A 17,833-nucleotide genomic window follows, 5' to 3' on the forward strand; every position below is an offset into this window, starting at 1 on the left:
AGGAAGATCCCCTGGAGGAGGGCATGGCAATCCAATCCAGTGTTCTTGCCTGGAGAATCCCTTGGACAGAGTGGCCTGGCAGGCTATGGTCCATAGTGTCGCAAAGAGTCAGATACAGCTGAAGCAACTTAGTACAGGTGTTTTTCTGGAATCCCCTTGCTCTTTCTATGACCCAATGGATGCTGGCAATTTGATCTCTGGTTCCTCTGCCTTTTCTAAATCCATTTGTGCATCTGGAAGTTCTCAGTTCACATACTAATGAACCCTAGCTTGATGGATTTTGAGCATGGCCTTGCTAGCATGTGAAATGATCTCGATTGTATGGTAGTTTGAACATTCTTTGGCCTTGCCCTTCTTTGGGATTGGGATGAAAACTGATTTTTCCAGTCCTGTGGCCACTGCTGAGTTTTCCAAATTTGCTGATATGTTGCGTGCAACACTTTAACAGCACCATCTTTTAGGATTTAAATAGCTCAGCTGGAATTCCATCACTTCCACTGACTTTCCATAATCATGTTTCCTAAGGCCCAATTGAATTCACACTGCAGGATGTCTGGCTGTAGGTTAGTAGCCACACCATCGTGGCTTTCTGGGTCACTACTATCTTTTTTGTATAGTTCTTATGTGTTTTTGCCACTTCTTAATCTCTTTTGCTTTTGTCAGGTCCTTGCTATTTCCGTCTTTCATTGTGCCCATCCTTGCATAAAATGTTCCCTTCATATCTTAGTTATCTTGAAGACATCTCTAGTCTTTACCATCTTATTGTCCTCTTCTTTTTTATTTTTTTTTGGCATTATTCACATAAGAAGGCTTATCCAAGACACTTTATTTGTAGGAAAAAGTGAAAAATGCATTTAGGAAAAAAAAATCATTAAAACATCTTAAAACCATATAATTTATGGAGAATAATTCTTAACATTTGAGTATATGTTTGTTTTTGAGACATTTTTCTATATAAATATGTGTTCGTCTTACAGCATAGTAATCAGGTGATGGCCTACTTATCATTTTATACAACTGCTTTCTTTGGAGCAATACCAGTGTAGGCTTCCTGGGTAGTGCTAGTGGTAGAAGAACCCATGTGCCGGTGCAGGAGAGCTGAGAGACAGAGGTTCGATCCCTGGGTCGGGAAGATGCCTTCGAGGAGGTCATGGCAAGCCATATCACTATTCTTGCCTGGAGAATCCCATGGACAGAGGAGCCTGGTGGGCTAGAGTCCATGGGTTCACAAAGAGTCACAAATAATATAGGCCCACGTAATCATAAAAATAGGAATAGAAACACCAATGGCCAATTTAGGTATGATAATTCTAAGAATTGTTAATTATTTTTGCTGACTCCCTCAGTTCCCCACTCTTTTGTAAGTGCTAAACCTGTAGTTGCTCATTAAACTCTCACTACAATCTATGAGGAGGAGCTACTGTTGCCCAACTTGAAACATCAAGGAAATGAGGCACATTGAGGGCAGGGCTAAGCAGTCACAAGACTAAGATGTGAACAGATTCTAGGGCCTGCTGTGCCCCACATCTAACTTCTTCTCATCTGGTAAGACTCATTGTCATCAGGGCACACAACTCTTTGGAAAACCATACACAAAAACGAATTAAAAATGAACTAAAGACTTAAGTGTAAGGCCAGAAATTATAAAACTGTTTGATGAAAACATAGGCAGAACACTCTATGCCATAAATCGTAGCAAGATCCTCTTGGACCTGCCTCTTAAACTAATGGAAATAAAAGCAGAACTTAACAAATGCAACCTAATAAAACTTAAAAGATTTTGCACAGCAAGGGAAACTATAAACAAAATGAAAAGTTAGCCCTCAGAATGGGAGCAAAAAGTATTCCAAACAAAAAAACCGACAGAGGACAAATCTCCAAAATATATAAGCCTCTCAGTCAGTTCAATATCAGAAATACAAACAAGCCAATCACAAAAATAGGCAGAAGACTGAAACAGCCACTTCTCCAAAAAAGACATGCAGATGGCCAATAAACACACGAAAAGATGCTCTACATTGCTCATTATTAGAGAAATGCAAATCAAAACTACAGTGAACTACTACCTCATACCAGTCAGAATGGCTATCATGAAAAAATCTATAAACAATAAATGCTGGAGAAGATGTGGAGAAAAGGGAACCCTCTTGCACTGTTGGTGGGAATGTAAATTGATACAGCCACTATGGGGAGCAGTATGGAGATTCCTGAAAAAAACTAAGAATAAAACTATCATATGATCCAGCAGTTCCACTACTGGGCGTATACCCTGCCTGAGAAACTCACAACTCAAACAGAAACATGTAGCCTAATGTTTACTGCAGCACTATTTACGATAGCCAGGACACAGAAGCAACCTAGATATCTGTCAATGGATCAATAGACAAAGAAGTAGTGGTACATATATACAATGGAATATTACTCAGCCATAAAAGGGAACAAATTTGAGTCAGTCATAATGAGGTAGATGAACCTAGAGACTATTATACAGAATGACATAAGTCACAGAAAACCAAATATAGTATATTAAAGCATATATATGAAATCTAGACAAATGGCACTGATGAACCTATTTGCAGGGAAGGAATGGAGAAACAGAATAGAGAATGGACTTGAGGACATAGCAGGGGAATGAGAGGGTGAGATGAATTGAAAATGTAGCACTTATATATACATATGTGTGTGTATATATGTATGTGTGTGTGTGTGTGTGTGTGTGTGTATACACACACTACCATGTGTAGAAGAAATAGCTAGTGAGAAGTTGCTATATAACACAGGGAACCCAGACTGGAGCTTTGTATGAACTAAAAGGGCAGGATGGGGGGAGGGGATTGGAGAGGGAGAGGATATATATACATAGTTACAACTGATTTGTAACGTTGTATGGCAGAAGCCAGCACTACATTGTAATGCAATTATCCTCCATTTAAAAATTTTAAATGTCAAACTGAGGTCCGATATTTTCCTCCAATTTAACAGCAAGAAATTTGAAGCATTGATATTAATCATTTTGGTTGTTATTGGAGGGGAATCTTCTTGTTATATGGAGGAAGGGGCTTCCTCAACCTCTCATCTCTCTTCCTGTCCCTGAAAAATATTACCGTTCTAAAGACTTTTCTGGGGATGTAGTAAGAATGTTGGAGAAGGAAATGGCAACCCACTCCGGTGTTCTTGACTGGAGAATCCCCGGGACGGAGGAGCCTGGTGAGCTGCCGTCTATGGGGTCGCACAGAGTCGGACACGACTGATGCGACTTAGCAGCAGCAGCAGTAAGAATGTACTTGCTTCCCTGCCATTTTAACATTTGCAAGAACGATAGACATCTGAAAAATAAATAATATCATAAAGAGCAGAAAAGCAACATTTCCCCAAAACATAAAACCCAAAAAACACCTGTTGAATGTTTTTATCTGCATTTCATTGTTCAAGAATGCATTATATTCTTTCTTATGCAGGCATTTATATATTTATGCATGTAGGCATGTGTTTGTATACTGATCTACAAAAGGTAAGATCTCATTTTAGTTTTTCATCCCTCCTATCACTATAATGGGTTGACATATGTCCTGAAAAAGACATGTCCAAACCACAATTCCTGAACCTGCGATGAGACCATTTTGGGGAATAAGGTCTGTGGCATGAAACTACGGATCTTGACATGAAATCATCCTGTATTTAGGGTAGACTCTACATCTAATGATTCGTGTCCTACAAGAAAAAGGAGAGAGGGAGAGCATTGTGACCTCACTAGCCCTTTTGAGATTGCTACAGCACCGCCCCCAAGATTAGGCTTCCCTGATAGCTCCGTTTGTAAAGAATCTGTCTGAAGTGCGGGAGACCTGGGTTCGATCCCTGGGTTGGGAAGATCCCCTGGAGAAGGGAAAAGCTACCCACTCCAGTATTCTGGCCTGGAGAATTCCATGGACTGTATAGTCCACGGGGTCGCAAAGAGTCAGACACGCGTAAACGACTCGCACTGTGCAGGAGAGAGGAGGGTCTGCTCGGAGCCCCGAGAAGTGCGCAGGCGCGACCCCACAGCAAAGGTCAAATGGAAGTCCCTTTGCTGAGGCGTCATCCCGGAAGAAGCGTCGGTCTTCGTGGAGTGGTTGCCTGGGCACCTCAGCCGTCTCAGGCTTAGCTGCTCAGAACTAAGGGATTCTCCTCACCTGGGAACAGGGAGGAATGGAACTTGGCGCCTGCCGTCTGCCTCACTAGAGAGCCCTGCGCCCACCATCTGCTGTACGGCAACGGCTGTCAGTGCCTGGGAGCAGTCAAGGTTCGTTTGCTTCCTTTCAGGGTACTTGTCTTTAACACGGACAAATACACCGGCTTCTGGGGTCGAACTGTTTACCTGGCCCACAGAGCCTTTTTACTTAAAGACATTTGAGGTTCCCAATCCTGGAATTCTGGCATTGATGTTGAATACACCTTTATTAGCATATTAAAATGGCTGTACCCAAAGACACCATCCCTTCCTTGTTGGAATGCCAGTGCCACATCTGTATGGAAATCCTCACTGAGCCTGTGACACTGCCTTGCAACCACACGCTCTGTAAAACATGCTTCGAATTGACTATGGAGAAGACAAGTTTGCGCTGTCCTTTCTGTCGCCGCTGGGTCTCTTCGTGGACTCGGTACCACAACCGAAAAAATTCTCTTGTCAATATGGAACTGTGGGAGATAATTCAAAAACACTATCCAGAGGAATGCCGGCTTAGACTCTCTGGGCAACAATCAGAGGAAATCGTTGATGACTATCAGCCAGTTTGTCTATCAAGTCAGCCTGCGGAATTAAGCAGAGAATATGAAGAGGAGAGAAGCAAGATGGAGGCAGAGCAACGAGCCATTCAGGAGGAAGAAAACAAAGCCAGTGAAGAATACATACGGAGATTACTGGCAGAGGAGGAGGAAGAGGAAGAGGGACAGGCAGAAAAAAGGCACAGAGAGATGGAAGAACAACTGAAAAGTGATGAAGCGCTGGCAAGAAGGCTAAGCCTTAATATTAGCAATGTCTGTGAGGAAAGTGTCTCGGCTTTCCGCTCGGATTCCAAAGAATCTACTCCCGTCACAACCGAGTCACCAAGGAAAAGGAAGCGCAAACAAAAACACACTGGTGATATTCAGAAGTGTTTGTCACCGAATTCTCAACTTGAGTCAGCGTCACAGTCTGAAGTTGTAGAAGACAGGAAAACCTCCAGATGCAAGGCAACTGACAGCAGTGATAGGAAGAACCCTATGTGGCAAGACACAGAAATTGAGGAAGATATGCCAGCACTTTCTCCTCAAATATGCCTTGAAGTTCAAAAGCAAGATGCAGAAGCTTCAGTGGTGTCACCTAGACCTCAGTTATGTGCCAGTGGTGGAGAACGGTACCTTGAAGGAAAAGTCAAAACAAAACAAAGCAGTCATGAAAGAGAGGTATGTGTCATCAGTCATGAAGAACCTAAAGCTGGAATTTCCTCTTCTGGAGAAGCTGCAATTAAGCCTTATGGCAAAACAGAGAGTGGATGTACAGTGTCAGATACGATGAAGACACTGAAAAATAACACAGTTGTGACAGAAAATGAGGAGTCTCATCTACTGACCAGTAAAGATATCTCCAGAGCAAAAAACCAGAAGTCTTTGTCTGAAGCAGTCAGCGATCCATGCCGTTCTAGAAAAAGAAGAAAAAATGTTCCTCGGCGCATCCTCAGACCAAGAGTAAACAAGTCCACTTCATCCCAACACTGATAGATTTGGAACGTCTATTTTTTGACAGACATAAACAAGAAGAACAGGATAGGTTATTAGCATTGCAACTTCAGCAAGAGGTGAACCAAGAACAAATGAGGCCAGCCTGGCTAAATGGATCCCCAGATGAATATCAGTTACGGGCTACCTCATCACCTCTAGGCAAATTACTAAATGGACACAGGAAGAATGCCAAAGAGAGAAGCTTCAAAAGACAAACTGATCTAGAGCATCCAGTACCTCACAGAGCCTCAAAAAGTGAAAATTAGCAACCTTCTTTTAAGTTCCAGTTGTAACATTGTTCAGTTAATGCAAGAAAGTTCAAGTTCTATTATAGATACTTGTACATAAAACGACTCATGGCCTACAGCCTGGGAGGTCAAGGAAAAGTATCTTTCAGATGTTTCACAGATATACAACGTAATGCTTGGGTAAGAAGAGTGTTTACAACCTGGTAAAGCTGGATTGTGAAGCTCTATCATAGATCCTTTATAAATTTTTCGTTAGTGCTGCTCTGTGGGCACACTCAATTGTCCCTAATTAAAGGCCTGTGTGATTACAGGGGCAGAGTATACAGATGTGTTTCTGCCAAACCCAGTTGTAAGCAAGAGTTCCACTCCCTTCATTTTTTAATAACTGTGATGGGCTAAGTTTAAGTTGACGGTCCTTATGGATATAAAAATGCCTTGGCCAGCTCCCAAGAAATCTTAATGTCCATGCGTTTCCCCCCAAAATGCATATTTTAGTGCCTTTGAGCACTTTTTTGTCCTGACTAGTAATCAGAGCAACATTATAATATACCAAGTAACTAAGGAAGCCAGGCAGAGTTTAAAATCTGTTTTCTTGCAACTTTCTCATTATATTTCCAGAGCACTTGAAATGTATCTTCCCCAACACTAATTTCCATCTCTAGTTTAATTGCTTTCAGTATTACAGCATTTTCTTTGACTTCAAATGGGTTAAATCGTGAAGTCAGAAAAATCAGACTTTTCTGGAAAATGATGACCTAGCTGAGAGAAAGGAGAGTTGATGCAAAAGGAGTTAATCTTGGCTTGAGACTGGGTGGGTTAGATTGAGAATTTGGAAGTACTGGAACCGAGTGGATGATAGACAACTGGGTCTAGGATGGAGTAGCAGGTGGAGTTTGGCAATGTATTCTTTCTTGTCTTTTCTTTGCTAAATGACACAGAAAGCACGTGCGTTTTACTGCTTTTCACACCATACTATGTAATCTGCTATTCCAAAACACAAAATGGGAATTTACTGTAGCAGAGTTATGTCGTAGTATCCTGTGTGGTAGAACCTGACTAAACATTTTGTTTCCTTATGTTGTCATTTGTATTGATACTGACTCTTATTTGTGTATATGCACAAAAATGGAAAGGATGATACTTGGATTTTGCCCTACCTTAGCCCTGAAAGTTAAATCAAAGAGCAGCAATTTCACTTGTGAAATTTAACTTAGAGACTGTTAAACTTTTATTTCATTAATATGAAAAACTGGGAGCGAAAAGCAACAGTTTTAACAGCATTTCTGCTCATGTCTACTTTGCCATCCTTTTAAGGTAATAATACAATAAAATGTCCTAGAGCTAATAATTCTAGCTTAAGTTTGTCAATGATTTTATACATTATTACGCTTTTTGCCTCAAAATTACATAACTGAAATTCTGTAATCCTTGCATATTTGATGACATATACTTCAGTATGGATTGGGTGATAATGGGTAGAATTCTGAAGCTAATTTAAACTTTAATTTCCCCTTTCTCATAAAGGATTGTCCCCTGAGTGATGATTGTGCTGAAATGAAGTGTAGTTAGAAACTAACCAAATTTGTCTAAAATAGACTAAAATCTCTTTTATTCAGACCAATACTTTTTAAACCTGTTTTGCTTTACATTTTAAGGACTCCTTGAATGTATTTATTTATTTATTTATTTTATCATTTATTCATTTTTTGAGTCCTTTTTTTTTTTTTAACATTTAGAGGACTCCTTGAATTTAAAGTTTTGTAATTACATCTTCCTGGAGTAGTCCATGACCAAAAAAGGTATAAAACTAGATAAAAGGGGAAAACTGCTTTTTAATATGTGCTTAGTCGTGTAACCTATATTTCACCAAAGATTTCCCCATTGAGTCCTGTAGCCTCCAGAACATGTCTGAATCCTAATTTATTTCAGTACTCACATTTCACTCTGTCCAGGGTAGCAAATGTTTTAGATGTAATGAGCCATATTATTTTCAAATTATAATATTTAAAATGTTAAAAACAGTATTACAAAATAATCATTAAATCTTGCTTGACAAGGCAGGAGTAAGTACTTACAAATTATATGGAGTGAGTTCTCATGATATTGAAGCATTCCCAGAGACGTTCTAGAACTAACACATGAAAAAGATGTCCATTCCTTCATAGGGGATTGGAATGCAAAAGGAGGAAGTCAAGAGATACCTGGAATACCAGGAAAGTTTGGCCTTGGAGTACAAAATGAAGCTGAGAAAAGCCCAATAGAGTTTTGACAAGAGAATGCACTGGTCATGGAAAACAACCTCTTCCAGCAGTACAAGAGATGACTCTATACATGGACATCACCGGACGGTCAATACCAAAATCATATTGATTGTATTCTTTGCAGCCAAAAGGGGAGAAGTTCTATACAGTCAGCAAAACAAGACCGGGAGCTGACTGTGGCTCAGATCATGAGTTCCTTAATGGAAAATTCAGGATTAAATTGAAGAAAGTAGGGAAAACAACTATGCCATTCAGGTATGACCTAAATCAATTCCCTTATGGTATACAGTGGAAGTGATGAATAGATTCAAGGGATTAGATCTGATAGAATGCCTGAAGAACTATGGATGGGGGTTCATAACATTTTACAGGAGATACTGATCAAAACCATCCCCGAGGTAAAGAAATGCAAAAAGGCAAAATGGTTGTCTGAGTAGGCCTTAAAAATAGCTGAGGAAAAAAAAGAAGGGAAAGGCAAAAGAGAAAAGGAAATGTAGAGTTCCAAAGAATAGCATCTGAATGTAGAGTTGCAAAGAATAGCAAGGACAGATGAGAAAGCCTTCTTAAGTGGACAATGCAAAGAAATAGAGGAAACCAATAGAATGGGAAAGACTAGAGATCACTTCAAGAAAACTGGAGATACCAAAGGAATATTTCATGCAAAGATGGGCACAATAAACGACAGAAACAGCAAGAGCCTAACAGAAACAGAAGATATTAGGAATACAGAGAAGAACTGTCCAAAAATGGTCTTAATTGCCGAATAACCACGATAGTGTGGTCATTCACTAGACCCAGACATCCTGGAATGTGAGGTCAAGTGGGCCTTAGGAAGCATTACTAAGAACACAGCCAGTGGATGTGATGGAATTCCAGGTAAAGATGAATGCTGTTAAAGTGCTGCACTTAATAGGCTAGCAAATTTGGAAAACTCAGCAGTGGCTGTAGGATAGGTAAAGTTCAGTTTTCATTCCAATCCCAAAGAAGGGCAATGCCAAAGAATGTACAAACTATGGTACACCTGTGCTCACTTCATATGCTACCAGGTGGCAGTAGTGGTAAAGAACCCGCCTGCCAGTGCAGGAAACATCAGCAAAACAGGTTCAATCCCTGGGTCAGGAAGATCCCCTGGAGGAGGGCATGGCAATCCAATCCAGTGTTCTTGCCTGGAGAATCCCTTGGACAGAGTGGCCTGGCAGGCTATGGTCCATAGTGTCGCAAAGAGTCAGATACAGCTGAAGCAACTTAGTACAGGTGTTTTTCTGGAATCCCCTTGCTCTTTCTATGACCCAATGGATGCTGGCAATTTGATCTCTGGTTCCTCTGCCTTTTCTAAATCCATTTGTGCATCTGGAAGTTCTCAGTTCACATACTAATGAACCCTAGCTTGATGGATTTTGAGCATGGCCTTGCTAGCATGTGAAATGATCTCGATTGTATGGTAGTTTGAACATTCTTTGGCCTTGCCCTTCTTTGGGATTGGGATGAAAACTGATTTTTCCAGTCCTGTGGCCACTGCTGAGTTTTCCAAATTTGCTGATATGTTGCGTGCAACACTTTAACAGCACCATCTTTTAGGATTTAAATAGCTCAGCTGGAATTCCATCACTTCCACTGACTTTCCATAATCATGTTTCCTAAGGCCCAATTGAATTCACACTGCAGGATGTCTGGCTGTAGGTTAGTAGCCACACCATCGTGGCTTTCTGGGTCACTACTATCTTTTTTGTATAGTTCTTATGTGTTTTTGCCACTTCTTAATCTCTTTTGCTTTTGTCAGGTCCTTGCTATTTCCGTCTTTCATTGTGCCCATCCTTGCATAAAATGTTCCCTTCATATCTTAGTTATCTTGAAGACATCTCTAGTCTTTACCATCTTATTGTCCTCTTCTTTTTTATTTTTTTTTGGCATTATTCACATAAGAAGGCTTATCCAAGACACTTTATTTGTAGGAAAAAGTGAAAAATGCATTTAGGAAAAAAAAATCATTAAAACATCTTAAAACCATATAATTTATGGAGAATAATTCTTAACATTTGAGTATATGTTTGTTTTTGAGACATTTTTCTATATAAATATGTGTTCGTCTTACAGCATAGTAATCAGGTGATGGCCTACTTATCATTTTATACAACTGCTTTCTTTGGAGCAATACCAGTGTAGGCTTCCTGGGTAGTGCTAGTGGTAGAAGAACCCATGTGCCGGTGCAGGAGAGCTGAGAGACAGAGGTTCGATCCCTGGGTCGGGAAGATGCCTTCGAGGAGGTCATGGCAAGCCATATCACTATTCTTGCCTGGAGAATCCCATGGACAGAGGAGCCTGGTGGGCTAGAGTCCATGGGTTCACAAAGAGTCACAAATAATATAGGCCCACGTAATCATAAAAATAGGAATAGAAACACCAATGGCCAATTTAGGTATGATAATTCTAAGAATTGTTAATTATTTTTGCTGACTCCCTCAGTTCCCCACTCTTTTGTAAGTGCTAAACCTGTAGTTGCTCATTAAACTCTCACTACAATCTATGAGGAGGAGCTACTGTTGCCCAACTTGAAACATCAAGGAAATGAGGCACATTGAGGGCAGGGCTAAGCAGTCACAAGACTAAGATGTGAACAGATTCTAGGGCCTGCTGTGCCCCACATCTAACTTCTTCTCATCTGGTAAGACTCATTGTCATCAGGGCACACAACTCTTTGGAAAACCATACACAAAAACGAATTAAAAATGAACTAAAGACTTAAGTGTAAGGCCAGAAATTATAAAACTGTTTGATGAAAACATAGGCAGAACACTCTATGCCATAAATCGTAGCAAGATCCTCTTGGACCTGCCTCTTAAACTAATGGAAATAAAAGCAGAACTTAACAAATGCAACCTAATAAAACTTAAAAGATTTTGCACAGCAAGGGAAACTATAAACAAAATGAAAAGTTAGCCCTCAGAATGGGAGCAAAAAGTATTCCAAACAAAAAAACCGACAGAGGACAAATCTCCAAAATATATAAGCCTCTCAGTCAGTTCAATATCAGAAATACAAACAAGCCAATCACAAAAATAGGCAGAAGACTGAAACAGCCACTTCTCCAAAAAAGACATGCAGATGGCCAATAAACACACGAAAAGATGCTCTACATTGCTCATTATTAGAGAAATGCAAATCAAAACTACAGTGAACTACTACCTCATACCAGTCAGAATGGCTATCATGAAAAAATCTATAAACAATAAATGCTGGAGAAGATGTGGAGAAAAGGGAACCCTCTTGCACTGTTGGTGGGAATGTAAATTGATACAGCCACTATGGGGAGCAGTATGGAGATTCCTGAAAAAAACTAAGAATAAAACTATCATATGATCCAGCAGTTCCACTACTGGGCGTATACCCTGCCTGAGAAACTCACAACTCAAACAGAAACATGTAGCCTAATGTTTACTGCAGCACTATTTACGATAGCCAGGACACAGAAGCAACCTAGATATCTGTCAATGGATCAATAGACAAAGAAGTAGTGGTACATATATACAATGGAATATTACTCAGCCATAAAAGGGAACAAATTTGAGTCAGTCATAATGAGGTAGATGAACCTAGAGACTATTATACAGAATGACATAAGTCACAGAAAACCAAATATAGTATATTAAAGCATATATATGAAATCTAGACAAATGGCACTGATGAACCTATTTGCAGGGAAGGAATGGAGAAACAGAATAGAGAATGGACTTGAGGACATAGCAGGGGAATGAGAGGGTGAGATGAATTGAAAATGTAGCACTTATATATACATATGTGTGTGTATATATGTATGTGTGTGTGTGTGTGTGTGTGTGTGTATACACACACTACCATGTGTAGAAGAAATAGCTAGTGAGAAGTTGCTATATAACACAGGGAACCCAGACTGGAGCTTTGTATGAACTAAAAGGGCAGGATGGGGGGAGGGGATTGGAGAGGGAGAGGATATATATACATAGTTACAACTGATTTGTAACGTTGTATGGCAGAAGCCAGCACTACATTGTAATGCAATTATCCTCCATTTAAAAATTTTAAATGTCAAACTGAGGTCCGATATTTTCCTCCAATTTAACAGCAAGAAATTTGAAGCATTGATATTAATCATTTTGGTTGTTATTGGAGGGGAATCTTCTTGTTATATGGAGGAAGGGGCTTCCTCAACCTCTCATCTCTCTTCCTGTCCCTGAAAAATATTACCGTTCTAAAGACTTTTCTGGGGATGTAGTAAGAATGTTGGAGAAGGAAATGGCAACCCACTCCGGTGTTCTTGACTGGAGAATCCCCGGGACGGAGGAGCCTGGTGAGCTGCCGTCTATGGGGTCGCACAGAGTCGGACACGACTGATGCGACTTAGCAGCAGCAGCAGTAAGAATGTACTTGCTTCCCTGCCATTTTAACATTTGCAAGAACGATAGACATCTGAAAAATAAATAATATCATAAAGAGCAGAAAAGCAACATTTCCCCAAAACATAAAACCCAAAAAACACCTGTTGAATGTTTTTATCTGCATTTCATTGTTCAAGAATGCATTATATTCTTTCTTATGCAGGCATTTATATATTTATGCATGTAGGCATGTGTTTGTATACTGATCTACAAAAGGTAAGATCTCATTTTAGTTTTTCATCCCTCCTATCACTATAATGGGTTGACATATGTCCTGAAAAAGACATGTCCAAACCACAATTCCTGAACCTGCGATGAGACCATTTTGGGGAATAAGGTCTGTGGCATGAAACTACGGATCTTGACATGAAATCATCCTGTATTTAGGGTAGACTCTACATCTAATGATTCGTGTCCTACAAGAAAAAGGAGAGAGGGAGAGCATTGTGACCTCACTAGCCCTTTTGAGATTGCTACAGCACCGCCCCCAAGATTAGGCTTCCCTGATAGCTCCGTTTGTAAAGAATCTGTCTGAAGTGCGGGAGACCTGGGTTCGATCCCTGGGTTGGGAAGATCCCCTGGAGAAGGGAAAAGCTACCCACTCCAGTATTCTGGCCTGGAGAATTCCATGGACTGTATAGTCCACGGGGTCGCAAAGAGTCAGACACGCGTAAACGACTCGCACTGTGCAGGAGAGAGGAGGGTCTGCTCGGAGCCCCGAGAAGTGCGCAGGCGCGACCCCACAGCAAAGGTCAAATGGAAGTCCCTTTGCTGAGGCGTCATCCCGGAAGAAGCGTCGGTCTTCGTGGAGTGGTTGCCTGGGCACCTCAGCCGTCTCAGGCTTAGCTGCTCAGAACTAAGGGATTCTCCTCACCTGGGAACAGGGAGGAATGGAACTTGGCGCCTGCCGTCTGCCTCACTAGAGAGCCCTGCGCCCACCATCTGCTGTACGGCAACGGCTGTCAGTGCCTGGGAGCAGTCAAGGTTCGTTTGCTTCCTTTCAGGGTACTTGTCTTTAACACGGACAAATACACCGGCTTCTGGGGTCGAACTGTTTACCTGGCCCACAGAGCCTTTTTACTTAAAGACATTTGAGGTTCCCAATCCTGGAATTCTGGCATTGATGTTGAATACACCTTTATTAGCATATTAAAATGGCTGTACCCAAAGACACCATCCCTTCCTTGTTGGAATGCCAGTGCCACATCTGTATGGAAATCCTCACTGAGCCTGTGACACTGCCTTGCAACCACACGCTCTGTAAAACATGCTTCGAATTGACTATGGAGAAGACAAGTTTGCGCTGTCCTTTCTGTCGCCGCTGGGTCTCTTCGTGGACTCGGTACCACAACCGAAAAAATTCTCTTGTCAATATGGAACTGTGGGAGATAATTCAAAAACACTATCCAGAGGAATGCCGGCTTAGACTCTCTGGGCAACAATCAGAGGAAATCGTTGATGACTATCAGCCAGTTTGTCTATCAAGTCAGCCTGCGGAATTAAGCAGAGAATATGAAGAGGAGAGAAGCAAGATGGAGGCAGAGCAACGAGCCATTCAGGAGGAAGAAAACAAAGCCAGTGAAGAATACATACGGAGATTACTGGCAGAGGAGGAGGAAGAGGAAGAGGGACAGGCAGAAAAAAGGCACAGAGAGATGGAAGAACAACTGAAAAGTGATGAAGCGCTGGCAAGAAGGCTAAGCCTTAATATTAGCAATGTCTGTGAGGAAAGTGTCTCGGCTTTCCGCTCGGATTCCAAAGAATCTACTCCCGTCACAACCGAGTCACCAAGGAAAAGGAAGCGCAAACAAAAACACACTGGTGATATTCAGAAGTGTTTGTCACCGAATTCTCAACTTGAGTCAGCGTCACAGTCTGAAGTTGTAGAAGACAGGAAAACCTCCAGATGCAAGGCAACTGACAGCAGTGATAGGAAGAACCCTATGTGGCAAGACACAGAAATTGAGGAAGATATGCCAGCACTTTCTCCTCAAATATGCCTTGAAGTTCAAAAGCAAGATGCAGAAGCTTCAGTGGTGTCACCTAGACCTCAGTTATGTGCCAGTGGTGGAGAACGGTACCTTGAAGGAAAAGTCAAAACAAAACAAAGCAGTCATGAAAGAGAGGTATGTGTCATCAGTCATGAAGAACCTAAAGCTGGAATTTCCTCTTCTGGAGAAGCTGCAATTAAGCCTTATGGCAAAACAGAGAGTGGATGTACAGTGTCAGATACGATGAAGACACTGAAAAATAACACAGTTGTGACAGAAAATGAGGAGTCTCATCTACTGACCAGTAAAGATATCTCCAGAGCAAAAAACCAGAAGTCTTTGTCTGAAGCAGTCAGCGATCCATGCCGTTCTAGAAAAAGAAGAAAAAATGTTCCTCGGCGCATCCTCAGACCAAGAGTAAACAAGTCCACTTCATCCCAACACTGATAGATTTGGAACGTCTATTTTTTGACAGACATAAACAAGAAGAACAGGATAGGTTATTAGCATTGCAACTTCAGCAAGAGGTGAACCAAGAACAAATGAGGCCAGCCTGGCTAAATGGATCCCCAGATGAATATCAGTTACGGGCTACCTCATCACCTCTAGGCAAATTACTAAATGGACACAGGAAGAATGCCAAAGAGAGAAGCTTCAAAAGACAAACTGATCTAGAGCATCCAGTACCTCACAGAGCCTCAAAAAGTGAAAATTAGCAACCTTCTTTTAAGTTCCAGTTGTAACATTGTTCAGTTAATGCAAGAAAGTTCAAGTTCTATTATAGATACTTGTACATAAAACGACTCATGGCCTACAGCCTGGGAGGTCAAGGAAAAGTATCTTTCAGATGTTTCACAGATATACAACGTAATGCTTGGGTAAGAAGAGTGTTTACAACCTGGTAAAGCTGGATTGTGAAGCTCTATCATAGATCCTTTATAAATTTTTCGTTAGTGCTGCTCTGTGGGCACACTCAATTGTCCCTAATTAAAGGCCTGTGTGATTACAGGGGCAGAGTATACAGATGTGTTTCTGCCAAACCCAGTTGTAAGCAAGAGTTCCACTCCCTTCATTTTTTAATAACTGTGATGGGCTAAGTTTAAGTTGACGGTCCTTATGGATATAAAAATGCCTTGGCCAGCTCCCAAGAAATCTTAATGTCCATGCGTTTCCCCCCAAAATGCATATTTTAGTGCCTTTGAGCACTTTTTTGTCCTGACTAGTAATCAGAGCAACATTATAATATACCAAGTAACTAAGGAAGCCAGGCAGAGTTTAAAATCTGTTTTCTTGCAACTTTCTCATTATATTTCCAGAGCACTTGAAATGTATCTTCCCCAACACTAATTTCCATCTCTAGTTTAATTGCTTTCAGTATTACAGCATTTTCTTTGACTTCAAATGGGTTAAATCGTGAAGTCAGAAAAATCAGACTTTTCTGGAAAATGATGACCTAGCTGAGAGAAAGGAGAGTTGATGCAAAAGGAGTTAATCTTGGCTTGAGACTGGGTGGGTTAGATTGAGAATTTGGAAGTACTGGAACCGAGTGGATGATAGACAACTGGGTCTAGGATGGAGTAGCAGGTGGAGTTTGGCAATGTATTCTTTCTTGTCTTTTCTTTGCTAAATGACACAGAAAGCACGTGCGTTTTACTGCTTTTCACACCATACTATGTAATCTGCTATTCCAAAACACAAAATGGGAATTTACTGTAGCAGAGTTATGTCGTAGTATCCTGTGTGGTAGAACCTGACTAAACATTTTGTTTCCTTATGTTGTCATTTGTATTGATACTGACTCTTATTTGTGTATATGCACAAAAATGGAAAGGATGATACTTGGATTTTGCCCTACCTTAGCCCTGAAAGTTAAATCAAAGAGCAGCAATTTCACTTGTGAAATTTAACTTAGAGACTGTTAAACTTTTATTTCATTAATATGAAAAACTGGGAGCGAAAAGCAACAGTTTTAACAGCATTTCTGCTCATGTCTACTTTGCCATCCTTTTAAGGTAATAATACAATAAAATGTCCTAGAGCTAATAATTCTAGCTTAAGTTTGTCAATGATTTTATACATTATTACGCTTTTTGCCTCAAAATTACATAACTGAAATTCTGTAATCCTTGCATATTTGATGACATATACTTCAGTATGGATTGGGTGATAATGGGTAGAATTCTGAAGCTAATTTAAACTTTAATTTCCCCTTTCTCATAAAGGATTGTCCCCTGAGTGATGATTGTGCTGAAATGAAGTGTAGTTAGAAACTAACCAAATTTGTCTAAAATAGACTAAAATCTCTTTTATTCAGACCAATACTTTTTAAACCTGTTTTGCTTTACATTTTAAGGACTCCTTGAATGTATTTATTTATTTATTTATTTTATCATTTATTCATTTTTTGAGTCCTTTTTTTTTTTTTTAACATTTAGAGGACTCCTTGAATTTAAAGTTTTGTAATTACATCTTCCTGGAGTAGTCCATGACCAAAAAAGGTATAAAACTAGATAAAAGGGGAAAACTGCTTTTTAATATGTGCTTAGTCGTGTAACCTATATTTCACCAAAGATTTCCCCATTGAGTCCTGTAGCCTCCAGAACATGTCTGAATCCTAATTTATTTCAGTACTCACATTTCACTCTGTCCAGGGTAGCAAATGTTTTAGATGTAATGAGCCATATTATTTTCAAATTATAATATTTAAAATGTTAAAAACAGTATTACAAAATAATCATTAAATCTTGCTTGACAAGGCAGGAGTAAGTACTTACAAATTATATGGAGTGAGTTCTCATGATATTGAAGCATTCCCAGAGACGTTCTAGAACTAACACATGAAAAAGATGTCCATTCCTTCATAGGGGATTGGAATGCAAAAGGAGGAAGTCAAGAGATACCTGGAATACCAGGAAAGTTTGGCCTTGGAGTACAAAATGAAGCTGAGAAAAGCCCAATAGAGTTTTGACAAGAGAATGCACTGGTCATGGAAAACAACCTCTTCCAGCAGTACAAGAGATGACTCTATACATGGACATCACCGGACGGTCAATACCAAAATCATATTGATTGTATTCTTTGCAGCCAAAAGGGGAGAAGTTCTATACAGTCAGCAAAACAAGACCGGGAGCTGACTGTGGCTCAGATCATGAGTTCCTTAATGGAAAATTCAGGATTAAATTGAA

At 40.3% G+C, this 17,833-nt stretch overlaps 2 pseudogenes across 2 annotated transcripts; both read left to right on the plus strand.

The window, feature by feature from the left end:
* LOC145535558 (E3 ubiquitin-protein ligase RNF168 pseudogene) lies at nt 1–7,329 on the plus strand (annotated as a pseudogene). The gene has a single exon (XR_014075469.1). The product of XR_014075469.1 is annotated as an E3 ubiquitin-protein ligase RNF168 pseudogene (transcript).
* A 2,033-nt stretch (nt 7,330–9,362) lies between these two features.
* On the plus strand, nt 9,363–16,691 carry LOC145535566 (E3 ubiquitin-protein ligase RNF168 pseudogene; annotated as a pseudogene). Its single transcript, XR_014075476.1, has one exon. The product of XR_014075476.1 is annotated as an E3 ubiquitin-protein ligase RNF168 pseudogene (transcript).
* The last annotated feature ends 1,142 nt before the right edge of the window (nt 16,692–17,833 follow it).

Source organism: Giraffa tippelskirchi, chromosome X, assembly GCF_054371585.1.
Source record: "Giraffa tippelskirchi isolate mGirTip1 chromosome X, T2T-mGirTip1v1.2.pri, whole genome shotgun sequence".
Lineage (NCBI taxonomy): Eukaryota > Metazoa > Chordata > Mammalia > Artiodactyla > Giraffidae > Giraffa > Giraffa tippelskirchi.